The following is a 13,180-nucleotide window of genomic DNA, read 5'->3' as shown; positions in this document are numbered from 1 at the left end:
TCATCGAGTAAACCGCTCAATTTTCAAAGAATTCGCATCTAATGGATCGGAACACCTTGATCTAATAACAATTTTCAAGCCGGTTGTTGTCGGTCGACAAGGACGATACTCCATCGACAAGCAGGGATCAGCGGAATTGCAACCGAGTACGTTCAACCTGCATCGGCGGAGCTCGCGGTTTTCGAGCATGACGTTTAAACGTATTTATGCCAAAAGGACCTACGTGCATAGGAATCGCGTGCGACATGGTACCTTTTGGTATGGATACGTCCGTTTGACGTCACGCGTCATCGAAAATCCGCTCTCAATGTCGCGCCACCTCATCATCGATAATAAATCGTCAGCTCATCGAATATTAATCACCGATTTGCGGCTTGATGAGGCTCGGCCCTCGGCGAATTGACCGGTTGCATCCGGTGTCATGGTGTCACCTGAGTGCATTTTAAAGGTGAGGCTCCCTCGCTCGCCCGGGGATAATTGAAGAGGGGTCGAGTTATCGAGGAATTTTCATGTGATGGATGTTTCGACCTCAAACATGACAGTTCAAACTTGTTGCGAACGAAGGAAACCTCAAGGAATGAATTGAAAATTATGATTTATCTGACCCAAAGACTCAACAATTGCCTAGAGTTATGAGGAAGCGCTTAAAAAAGCGAGTATGGCAATTTCGGTTTCCGCGATGTTGATTGGTTTTAAGCCCTCATGGACCTCCTGCGGCTATGAGTAGGCAAATTCTATGACGTCAAATAATTTACAAGTTTTGACGGCTAGTTTCATTAATCCATCATTTATTTCACCTTTTCATTCAATAATACAATTTTGTATTAGTCCTAGTTGTGTGAATTTTATGGTTTAAAACTGTTTATCACCTTAGATGCCAGTATGGAAGAATCGTTGTTTATTTTAATAGTTACGGCCGAGAATTCCATGTGGACTTATAGCTATAGTGAAACTTATTAGATAGTGTGGTAAAAGTATCCTGCATTAGACGTACAGAGGTATGACCATACTCCTCATCTAGGTATTGGGCGGTAACCGATGATGCACACAGATTCGTCTTGATACGTATCTAAACAAAGTGTTTCGACTAATAGATGGCATAAACTTCAAGGATTTGTCTCACTCATTGAAACCGACAAATTAAGTCCGCTGGACAATACTGAACATAGTAAAAAGGATACGTTCTTTTTGCGGTATGGCCTGTTAACGCACAAGATATGCGGCATGTGAAGAGGGAGGGAGAAGTACTTGCTTCATTGATTCATAGCAGCGGGCCAAATTTCAGTGATGTTTATTGGTACTGAATTACTGATAAAAATAATACGCTTTTTTGTAATTTCCAGTTTTCCTGGTGCACACCTTGAAAGATGCATTTTAGAGAACATGTCTTCAGGGAACTTTTTTGCTCGTCTGTATCAATTACTTGGCGCCTGACCATTTTTTTCACAAAATCCATCGCATGAGATCTCGAGGAGCCAAAAACATGTTTTGCGATACGTCGTTTTGTGAAAAATAGAGTATCTGAACAATTTGCACTTGGTCGAGACACTCAGCAGGTAAGTTCAAATGAAGGATTTCTCGAATCGCGGTTCAGTATCCACTTAATTTTTTCTCTCTCTCTTTTTACACGGATCTATGAAATAATCGTAACAAAATGCTGTTCTGCCGTGCTAAGGAAAAGCGCCTTATGAACATTCGAGAGTTGCCGGATTTCCCTCGATAAAATGTTTATTCTTGAGGAAAGGTATGAATATTGTTCCTTGAAATTGTCAGGTGCTTAAGGTGAAATGGCGAACAAGATATTTTGAAACATTTGTAGGAAAATATTCATAGGTTTACCAGGAAATTCGTGATTTATCAAGGGAAATTCGGCAGCGTCTAAAGGCTCATACGACGTTCTTCCTCAGCACAGCAGTGTTCGTGAAGCACATGCTGGTAGCTCGGAATCAAACTCGCGGTCTGCGTCGGAGGTTCGCGGCTACTCGTGTGAAACACACACTCACGGGATGTTGCAAAACTACGAAAGTGGGTAACCGAGGCCGGCATAATGAGCTATTCCGAGATTTTAAAATATTCCCTGCAAAAAATGTAGAGTAGCAAGATACCGCACCATTGCCGCGAATCCCTCGTCGTCGGCGGTTGTGGCTGCGAGCTTGCAAAAAAGTGAGGCAACTCGGAGAGTTCTGCGTGAGATTTGGTTCGCCGAGTGGCAAGAGTCGATTGCCGCACTGGTCACCCACATCGCTGCCATGTTGTCTTTTGGCCCTAGCATCTTTAGGAAATTACCCTCTGACGCCCTCGCCCTTCAAAAGGGTTTCGCCACTAGAAGAACTCAATTGTGTCATCTCCCGATGAACCCGAGTTTTTGTTCCGTCTGTTTTTCAAAACTGTTAATTTTTGGGTTTTTCCCCCCTTCCGACTCACCCTCGACTTTGGACCATCCCCTCCCCAGCCCCCCACCCGATTTACCTCCCTCCTCAACCTCGCGGTGAGGTCCTAAACAAATAAAAGTTTAATTATTGATACTTCAGCACGAAGAAAGGTTTTACGGACATTTGGGGACCAATAACACCCAAAAATTTCAAGAAGTTTGCTGTAAAAAAATATCGTCCGAAGAATACGTTACCGAAAATTGTAATCTGTTTTGTTCTTAATGTCGATTAGATAATGCAAGTTTGATCCCTTCAGTGTCACAAAAATGAACTGAAAGTCTCGCGACTTATTCGTTGGGATCTCTCGCCATAACTCGGAAAAATAACACTACTGAAAATTTTTCAATCGTCATTTTTGGTCTAATTCCAGCCTTCAGATATGGATATTTTCATCTTGTATCAGAATATTCTCTAGGAAAATACGCGTCATTTGGGAGAACCTACCTCGAAGTTCCTTTTATCAGAGTTCAGCCACGGATATGTGTGCTTTTTGTGCACGGAGAAAAACACGTGCTTTTCAGTTCGGAGGTCTGCAGAGCCCTTGGGCACGCTCACCAACCTCTTCGATAAAGAGAGCGAAATTCCGGCTCTAAGAACCGAAGATCCAGCACAACGAGCTGAAGGCTCGATTTAATAAACAGAAAAACCGCGATCACCAGATAAAATGCTCTAGAATTGAGTGATCGATTCATAGATCTTAATTCTCGGCTCGCGGAAGTGAAATTCGCACTAGTAAAAAAAACTTCAACCGTGGAAGCCGAACTTACAGTCCATACAGACATACCGTCCGCGTTCTGGGCTCAGAGAATGGAAGTGCTGGGCCCCGAACAGTATGCATCGCCCGTGTAGCACCCGAAGCAGTCGAAACTACGGCTCCAGCACCCGGCCTTTGAGATCGTAACGGACGGTATGTCTACATAGCTCGTAACTTTTTTTTAGTGAAGTTCTGTAACCAAAAAGATCGGTTCACATAACCAAAGGCTCAGTCATTAGAACCGAAAAACGCCAATCGAAATTTTCGGTTTGTACAACCGAGTTTTTTAGTCGTTGGGAGCGCAGCTGCTCGGCAACGACGCGAATATTAATTACTTTCGAGATTCCCAATTATGTAAGTTTTCGGGTTGGCGGAGCTGCATTTCTCAGCGGCGAATCCAACGGAGTGACAGGAGCGCGCAGATGTGTAATGTGGCGAGCCCACTTCCTTGATAGGTCGGAGTCAGCGCGGTGCCCTCCACCAACCGCACCGGTGCACAATGGATCGAGCAATAGGTGAGGTCGAACCAAATCTTGAAACTTTAAACCCTTATAACTCCGCTTACACAAAATGTTGAGGTCCTAAAAGTGGTTCCGTTGGTTTTCTCGTGAAATTTCCTTCTTGAACTACCCCTTGAAATTTAAAATGTGATGAAATAAACATCCAAATTGACAGTTTAAGTCAAAAATTTCATGTCCGACTTCGCTAATTGACTCGATTCACTGTGCGGTGGCCGGCCACCGAACGCACCGCCTAATTAAACGAGATTTAACGAGGTGGCAACTCGTACGACTTTAATCGATTGCCCGCTCAACGGAGTTAACCGAGTCAACGGACCAGTGGCATGAGTTGCCGGATCTTGCGCCGGGGCGGTAATCAAGGGAAGTAAGAGGTGGTCCTGATAAGCGAAGACATGCAACTGTGGAGGCCACCCGGCAAAACTGAGGCAACTGAAAGTTGCAAAAATTAGGAGTGGAGATTTTGTGCGGGAAAATTTAATTAGATTTATATTAAAGCGCTTGATGAGCTGAATTCACAGTAATTTTTACGATTTTTTCTGGTAGATGATTTCAGAAAATTAAAGCAGGATAAGAGAAAATTTACTGCCTTGTTTCTTGATATGGCGGCATTCCTCATTTAAACGCATCCGCGTCATGCATGTTGGTAGGTTAGATCATTCCGCCATAACTCCTCCACTAATTGTTCAATTAAGGATACACTCATGTGTTTGTTTTGTTTTGTTTTGTTTTTTTTTTTTTTTTTTGAAAAATGAGTTTCTGCGTTTTGGAGATCTCCCAAAAAACTCATGTGCGTGCAAAATAGCTGAAAAAATGTGCACACGTGGAAAAATTGTTTGATTTTTAGTTTCAGCTAATTTTGAAGTGAAACGTTACAAAAATATCGCGTATCAGTGGCGAAGCGTGAATAATTTACTATCGATATTTTCCAATTTGGAGCTAAGGTAGAAAATCGATTTTAAAAGTGATCGTTGCGTACTCCTGAGAATTGATTCTTTTCCATAGAATTGAATGGCAGTTGAATCGATTCGTAGCAAAGCACGACATGTCACTGGTTTGATATCCACGCAACGGGCTATTTGATTTCCCCTGATAAACGTGGTTTAAAACAAAGTTAGATATTTTTTTACAATAGAGTGGTGTTTTAATGTGCTGGAAAAGAAAATGTTTCTCAGCATGGGTACCATAGCCAACTGGACTGGACGAATAAGGTGTAAGGGTGTCATCGCCGCGTTATGAGATAATTTACTTTTCCTCCCCTGCGTTCAAGTCTCCAAGCTTTTCTGTGTGTTCCCAACTCATTAAGAGTTTGAAAATGAAAATGTTTTTCACCACGGCTATCATGGCTAACCGGACTGAACGAATGAGGAGTTGTCACGTCATAAAATGGTTTACTTTTCTACACTGCGTTATTAAGTCTCCGAGCTTCCCTGTTTTGTTTCTCGACCCATGAATGCTGGATTGAGAGGTGCAAAGACTAGGGAATTCAAAAACATTTAAACGGTATATCAGACGTTGCGATTTAGTTTATTTAACGGGAACTTAATGGGGGGAAAATAACGATTTTTCCGGAGATTGAAATTTACATTTGAAGAAAAATTTCACAATGAAAACATTTGAATGCGAAGGCACTGAAGAGATACGGAATCTAATGATGGAGCTATTGAACCCTCTCCGTTTTCCCCGAGATATTTTCAGTACATACTTGTACTTTCAGTTTACTTATTTTCAGTGCATTTTATGTATAACTGTTATCATATTAGGTTCCTCCATTGCTGCATGGGATTTGACACAGGATAAGTTGAGGTAGGTCGTGTCGTTAGCTCGCTCAAAGGCGGTCCCCTGAGGTTTGGTTCGCGTAAGCACTTTACGTGGATGCAAGTGGGTGTCGTGTCACTATTAACACACGATCGGGCCAATAATAATTGCTTTCTTTCGCAAGGTAGAACGACATAAATTTGTTGTAGAGGACACACGTTCTCCAATATCACCGTTGCAACGATAGGCGTTGAAAGGTAAATCTTCATGCACGTGAGGTGTCCTCCGACGATTAAAATCATTTTGTGAAGATCCTGTTGGGAAAGGGATAACGTTGCGGTTATTGTGTGGGGCACCTAGGGGAGGGAAGCTGGAACTACATATGGTGCATTATGAAGGGGTATACATGGGCGAAAGTAAGCATTTGTGCATAAAATGCACTTCATTCTGGATGTTTAAGAGGCATGGGGGCGCTAAATGGGCCTAAATTACGGAAATTCCTCTGGGATAAGGGCCTTAAATGTACTCTCTGGGTGTATTCCATCAGCACTGAGAGGAAATATTTTTTGAGGAGATCCAAATGGAGTGGGGGGGGGGATAGTAGACCCTCCCCCTTCCGGTTCCTGTCCTGTCTTGGTTCGACCAATGAGGATAAGGTATCAAGCTCCACTCACGTCACCAAGTTCAAAAAGAAGAAAGTTTTTACAATCACCAGAAGCCAATTTTTAATACTGTGGTATAGTAATCTGAGTTTCGTTTAATGGCGCATTATCAGGCTCAAAACTGACGTAACGTCCATGCAGCAAAAAAAATTGGCTTTATGAGTCAATATCTGAGAGGGCAACTATTTTGGCGCGTATATAGGACCAGTTTTTGCTTACTCGTTGAAATGAAAGCAAAACTGTCTGCTTTCACATTTTGAAATAAGGAGTCTATCAACAAAAAAAAAATCTCTATGGTCCCGTTTTTGAGGATCTTAGAAATTCATCGGCATGTGGCTAAAATAACACCTTAAAATGAAACAAGCCATTCGTAAACATTTCAGCCTTACTTCAAAGCTGGTTTTAGTGGCACAGCATTGCAAATTTCACATTGCTCAGCATTTAAATGTGAACGTGTAGGTGCGTGCTGAAAATGTAATATTAGCATATCTGCATCGCCGAAACCGGCTTTGAACTCAAGCTATAAATTACAGAAGTTTTTCTCATTGCGAGGTTCCATTTCAACCACATCTCGTTCAATGACTCGGGTTCCCAAAAAAAGGCAACTTTTTAAGAGACTCTTTTTTGTATTAGAACCGTTTGCCTTGGTCTTGACGGATACACAATCAATCATGAATTTTTTGTTTTAGAGGGACCTCAACTTCCGTATGTCCTTGAGTCTTCTTTTCTTGGTCGTTTTGGCAACATACCGAGGGGGCCAGGGGGCCTGAGACTGTAAATCAAAAGGTGGCCGCTGAATAATTTACACGGTTGTTTAGAGCGTCAAAAGTCTGAAACACGAGAGCGACCTCGCTGTTACATAAAAAAAAATTGCATCATATTACAGAAGAGAGCGGTCGCATAGGACTCTAGTTTTGAACGGGTCTCTGCCAAAAAGGACAACTTTTACACTAAAAAATGATCTCTTTAGTCATTAGTTAAAAAGTAAGTCATTAGGATGCGCGACGTTTTTAATCATATTCCCTCGGCAATGTGATCAAGGTGTAGTTTGAGTAAGCACTTGCTGAGCAATAACACGATATTACAGTTTGAGACCATTCGATGCGAATTTGAAAATCCTTCTTTGTCTAGCAAAAGCCGAACATAAAAAAAAAAAAACCCGTGAAAGAAACTAAACGAAACATTCTCTAATAAGTGATCAGAATTTGCCGAATGATGTCTGATAGCTCATATAGCTGCGCCAATATTGAGAATTTGGAGATTTTTTTATGTATCTTGACTAGGTATATAAATTATAATTTGACTTTGTCTGTAAATCCAGTCCTCAAGAATTAATGTTCTGTATTTAAAGTAAAATCATTTTTAGATTCACCAAACAGGAGCGGCAAATATGGCGAACGTAATTAATTATCAGATCAAAACTATCGATCGAAAAAGTTTACTATTTCCTAAACATCGCATTTTTAAATCCTTCGACCTAAATACTTTACAATAGAACTTCAAGACAAATCATGGATAAAAGAGTTCGATGTAATTTTTGAAAAAAAGAAGAAGAAAATAATTAAGATTATTTTTGTAATTTTAAGTATATTTCAGATGATAGTTTATGCAGAGATTGAATTCTAAAGCTTATTTTCTTTGCTTCAATTTTCTCATTTAAACCTTTTTTGAGCTGTTTTCTCCGACGTAATTTTCAACATTATATATATCATTCGAAAACACAAACATTTCACCTCACCCCTTTATCCATGGTATGACCCCTTCAAAAATTGGAGCTGATGTTCTGAAATTACCTCGAGTAAAATTCAATATTCATCATCAATTGAACAAGATCGCTGCATTTTTCTGAGAAATGTCTTGCCTCATCCTGAGGTGAAAACGCAGTGCAGATAAAGATCAATGTAGCATTGTCAGATACTCAACTAGAACAGATGGAATCAATGCAAACGTTACTCAAAAGAATCCGAGAGTATCGCGTTTAAGTTTGTAACTTACTCCGACTCAGATCTGTACGGCTGATTTTGTAAAAGATGGGAGCGAGGCAAAGAGGTCACGGGAATCCCCCCTCCCCCCACGTGGGGGGGAGGATGCCCCCACTGGTCTGCTTCCTGACTTCCTTCCTAAGAGCGACGATGAACGACGCAAGAGGGGGCCGATACCCATGTATCAATGAAGAGGAGGGATTGAGCACTCGTTTGCCAGATATATTATTTTTTTTCTTTTTTTTGTAGCTCTGTACTGCAAAAAACTGCAAAATGAACATTATTTGTGAGGTATCACTTGGGTTAGATTCGACGTACTTCCACGTCGGTTGGAAGATTAGATCTTTCGCAATCGTTGCAATATCGAAAACAACAGCGATATTGGGTCACGAAATGGTATTGCAGTGGTATTCCAAAAATTTAAAAAAAAAAAAAAAAAAAAAAAAAAAAAAAAAAAAAAAAAATCAAGCCTGCCCGGATGGGTATCGGACTAAAAAAAATAAAATGCCTAGTAATAGATGCATTCTTGATGTCAAAAATATGTCTATTGCTCCTTAGATGCTAGCTCGGCTGTTCTCGCGGTTAACTTTACCTTCTGGGAATGTAAACTGGCAAGCATTCAGAGATCATAAGACATATTTTTGAAATCTTAGATGCTACAGCAGCAACTTTTTTTTTTGGGGGGGGGGGATACAAGTTTTGGTGCCAAAATTTAGCAGAAACATTGTCTGTGGTAAAAAATTGTGGATGACGTCACCCATCGAAATTCTCTGGGTGTGTAATGAACAAAGAATGATCTTGTCGCTTTTTCGGCTAGCCGTAGCCGTAACGAACAAGGGTTTTCTGTGACCGGCGTGACTGACCCATTTCTGCCAAACTTAAAAAGATTTTCGAATTTTCGCGCCAACTAATTTCTCGGGCGACGACGCGGCAACGACGGTCGGCTATTACTTTCTATGCAGCTTTCTCTCAACCTTCCGCACGCATCACTTGCGCAATCCTGGCGCGGTGGCTGCTGCTGCTGTGCCAATACGGTGCTCCCGCGCAGACAGATTGGCGAAGTGGTCCAGCGCGCCAGACGCTCAGGCCTTGCCATCAATAATGATTACTGATTCTATAGTTTTCAAAAATAAAAAATAAAGAAAAACTGATTTGCTCTAACTATACGGTTCTCCTTACTTTTGTTTGCTTATCATACCACCAGGACTTTATTTTCATTTTTTATTAAATATTAATTATAATACAAAGAGGTTGTTCCAAAAACGCCGATTTTGGCCCCCCCCTGGATTTGGCCCAAACTTTGCTCAGATGTTGTACTAAGTGTCCCCGATGCTTGGGCAAAATTTCAGCCCCCTCGGATAATTAGGGGGGAGGGGGCAGGGGGGCAAAGTTGCAATTTTTTTAAAACTTTAAAAATCGATATCTCGCGAACGGTTTGAGTGTAAGTGTTGCGGTTTGCGCTAAAAAACGTCAAAAAATATTCTCTACAAGAATATTAATGCTGTTTGCAAGGTTGCGTAATTTATCGCGGTCATAAATCGATTTTTTCGATTTTGAAGGTTCGACTTTTTTTCGTTTTTCGTCTCTCCTCTCTTTGGAATCGTTGCTACGTGAATAAAAACCTGTTGAGGTGATTCTCCATGAAATTCTGCATCTACCACACTTTGTTTGATCTTGGGGAAACGATTCGTTCGTGAGTTATAGCGATTTTTCTGCGCGTTATCGGTTACGCGCGGGCGGCTTATCGGCGGCGCTCCATCCCGCGCGGGCAAGGCAGAGGTTGTTTCACCGCTAGGGCCTTATATTCATGCTGTAGGCTGTAATTATCGATATTTTCTCCTCCCCCCACCCTTCCCCTGCAATACATATTTGTTTAATACTTCGTTATACAGGGTATCCCAGACCACCCGTAACAGGTCTTTTTCTCGGTTGGTTTAGGTAGTACGAAGTGGGGGGCCGCGGGATTGAATAGGGAATTGACCCCAAGGAATCCGAATTTCATGGTCCCGATGCCCCCCTAGCCACCCTCGGGGGGTAAAAGGGGGAGGCACAATGTCTCCCGACTTTGGGGATCGTGACCCCCTCTTTACCTCACAAGGGGGGCATGGGGGGTTTCGGGACCGTGAAATTCGGATTCCTTGGGGTCAATTCCCTATTCAATCCCGCGGCCCCCCACTTCGTACTACCTAAACCAACCGAGAAAAAGACCTGTTACGGGTGGTCTGGGATACCCTGTATAACGAAGTATTAAACAAATATGTATTGCAGGGGAAGGGTGGGGGGAGGAGAAAATATCGATAATTACAGCCTACAGCATGAATATAAGGCCCTAGCGGTGAAACAACCTCTGCCTTGCCCGCGCGGGATGGAGCGCCGCCGATAAGCCGCCCGCGCGTAACCGATAACGCGCAGAAAAATCGCTATAACTCACGAACGAATCGTTTCCCCAAGATCAAACAAAGTGTGGTAGATGCAGAATTTCATGGAGAATCACCTCAACAGGTTTTTATTCACGTAGCAACGATTCCAAAGAGAGGAGAGACGAAAAACGAAAAAAAGTCGAACCTTCAAAATCGAAAAAATCGATTTATGACCGCGATAAATTACGCAACCTTGCAAACAGCATTAATATTCTTGTAGAGAATATTTTTTGACGTTTTTTAGCGCAAACCGCAACACTTACACTCAAACCGTTCGCGAGATATCGATTTTTAAAGTTTTAAAAAAATTGCAACTTTGCCCCCCTGCCCCCTCCCCCCTAATTATCCGAGGGGGCTGAAATTTTGCCCAAGCATCGGGGACACTTAGTACAACATCTGAGCAAAGTTTGGGCCAAATCCAGGGGGGGGCCAAAATCGGCTTTAAATTTAATAATTTTGAATTTTAAAATAATAAATAATTAAATTCAATAATTTTAATATTTTTAAACTTTAATTTAAATTTTAATTATCATAGCTGTAATTGAAGATAGTAATAAAAACATAACTCTGAAAAATAATGAAATAAAGCAAACGATAATATACATAAATGTGATTTATAAATAATTTAAACTAATTAACTATTATAATGAAGTAATACATGGCGACTGGGACGTAAAAATAGCGTAAATTTGCGGACGTGCGAAAAGTTCAATCGTGGTAGTTCATGACCTAAGAAACACGCATAAAATTCTTAACATCGATGTATATAAAATTAAGAAAAATAAATGTCAACAGAGAATTTTAAGGAAATATTTTCGTTGGCTTTTTTCACAAAAATAAAAAATGACCAGGGGTTCTGAAATATATTTCAATGTACATTTTCCGAGTTTAATCATCGATGCATTCACGATAAGATTGCTATAAAAACTAAAGATAAAAATTAAATGCAAATTTAAAGTAGATGCAAATAGAAAAGGCCTCCTTTTCGGTGGACAGAAATACTTTAAAAATAATTCAACGATGCATTGCGACTGTAATCCATGAGCTTTACCGACGCTTAATCTTCATCACATCAATTTTTCTCTCTCGTTTTACTCGCTGATAAGTAGGGTTGCATATTCTTAAAATTTCCTTCATACTTATCAGGCAGCACAATTTCCCACAAAGGCATTTGAATTTTGTCACGTGCATGTACGTGTGCATGCAAATTTTTACTTTCCTTTCTTTTTTCCATATAAAATGAACGGAAGGGCATGGGTAAGGTCAATATTATAACCGCTGATTCAATTATCGCAGACAGTTATCCAACAGCTGCCAAAATTACCCGTTGTATCAATGGCTAGAACCGAAAAATGCGCATTTCCAATCGCAACTGTGGGAGTTGCCAATCATGTTCCATTATTTTCAAAAGAACTCAACGGACATATTGTACGCTTGAAATTTTCTGTAAATTTTCTTCACTCCCTAAGAAGTATTCACCAAAAATTCAAGGAGCCAGGTATTTTCATAACTTTTCTCCCAAATTAAAAAAATATGGAATAAAAATAAAAAAGAAGTCAAAGATTTTGAAAAAATTGAACTAAATCTACGCATGTTTAACTATATCCATCGATATGTATGTAATGAGGCATTCGCTCAAGGAAAAATGGGGTTGTTCTTTTGAATAAAAAGGTATAGTGATTCAAATGCAGCCAAGATTGGGCATCCTAATTTATCAATCTTAGGGAGCAAATTGAGAGTCTTAGCTACGATTTTTTTCATGAATATCCTCTGTAATTTTGCTAAAATTTCTGTGAAAAATTACGTATGGATGTGTTTTTGATTCAGTGCAAAATCTAAATAAATATTTGGAAAAAATTAGCATCGGTGTAAAGGCTATGCACGTAGTTATTCAAAAAAGAAGAAAAAACTTATCAATTCTATGCCCTCACTAATTTTATGAGCTTCACTACAGTGATCAATCAAACCTGTGCCATAAATTAATAACCCATAAATGAAACCGAATGTCCTATTTAACAATAACACAGCCCGCGAAAACTACACGTTACGGGGTGATGGCCGTATGATGTCATTTGAAATGGGTCCATGGACCCGTAATTCATCCTGCGGAAGAATAATGAGTAAGTAGACGTTCAAACTGCTTATTTAACGACAGGTTGAGGGTTAAGCTACCGATGACTCAAGTTCAATCGTGAGAAATGAGTTGTAATAATTATCCACCGTTGCTTTCTCTTCCGATCGCTCCCAGTTCCTGTCTCGCTGCCTTCAGAGCTTCGGGCTTTGATTGATGGCGGCTTGTACTGCCGTGCTAAGGAAAAACGTCGTATGAACATTCGAGAGTTGCCAAATTTCCCCAAATAAAACACGTATTTTCGAGAAAAGTTGCGCATATTTTTCCTTGAAATTTTCAGCTATTTTAGATTAAATTGTGAACAAAATTGACTGAAAAATTTGAGGAAACACATTCACAATTTTCTCAGTAAATTAAATTTTTCTTGAAGGAAATATGGCAACGTCTGAAGGCTCATACGGCGTTCTTCCTTAGCACGGCAGTGTACTTGAGTCGTTCAATGTAAATACCCAACATGCCTATTTACTGACGAGCCTTAAGCTCCGTAAAAACGCTTAAATTCTAGAGCTCATCAGACAGTCGA

General features: G+C 40.5%; 1 protein-coding gene across 1 annotated transcript in view; it reads right to left on the bottom strand.

The window, feature by feature from the left end:
- The window catches only part of LOC109041184 (ATP-binding cassette sub-family G member 4), a 66,151-nt gene that overhangs the window by 14,547 nt on the left and 38,424 nt on the right, over nt 1–13,180 (bottom strand). The window lies entirely within an intron of this gene.

This window comes from Bemisia tabaci, chromosome 1, assembly GCF_918797505.1.
Source record: "Bemisia tabaci chromosome 1, PGI_BMITA_v3".
Taxonomy (NCBI): domain Eukaryota; kingdom Metazoa; phylum Arthropoda; class Insecta; order Hemiptera; family Aleyrodidae; genus Bemisia; species Bemisia tabaci.
The sequence above is the reverse complement of the archived record's forward strand: the minus strand, read 5'-3'. Positions and strand labels throughout refer to the sequence as shown.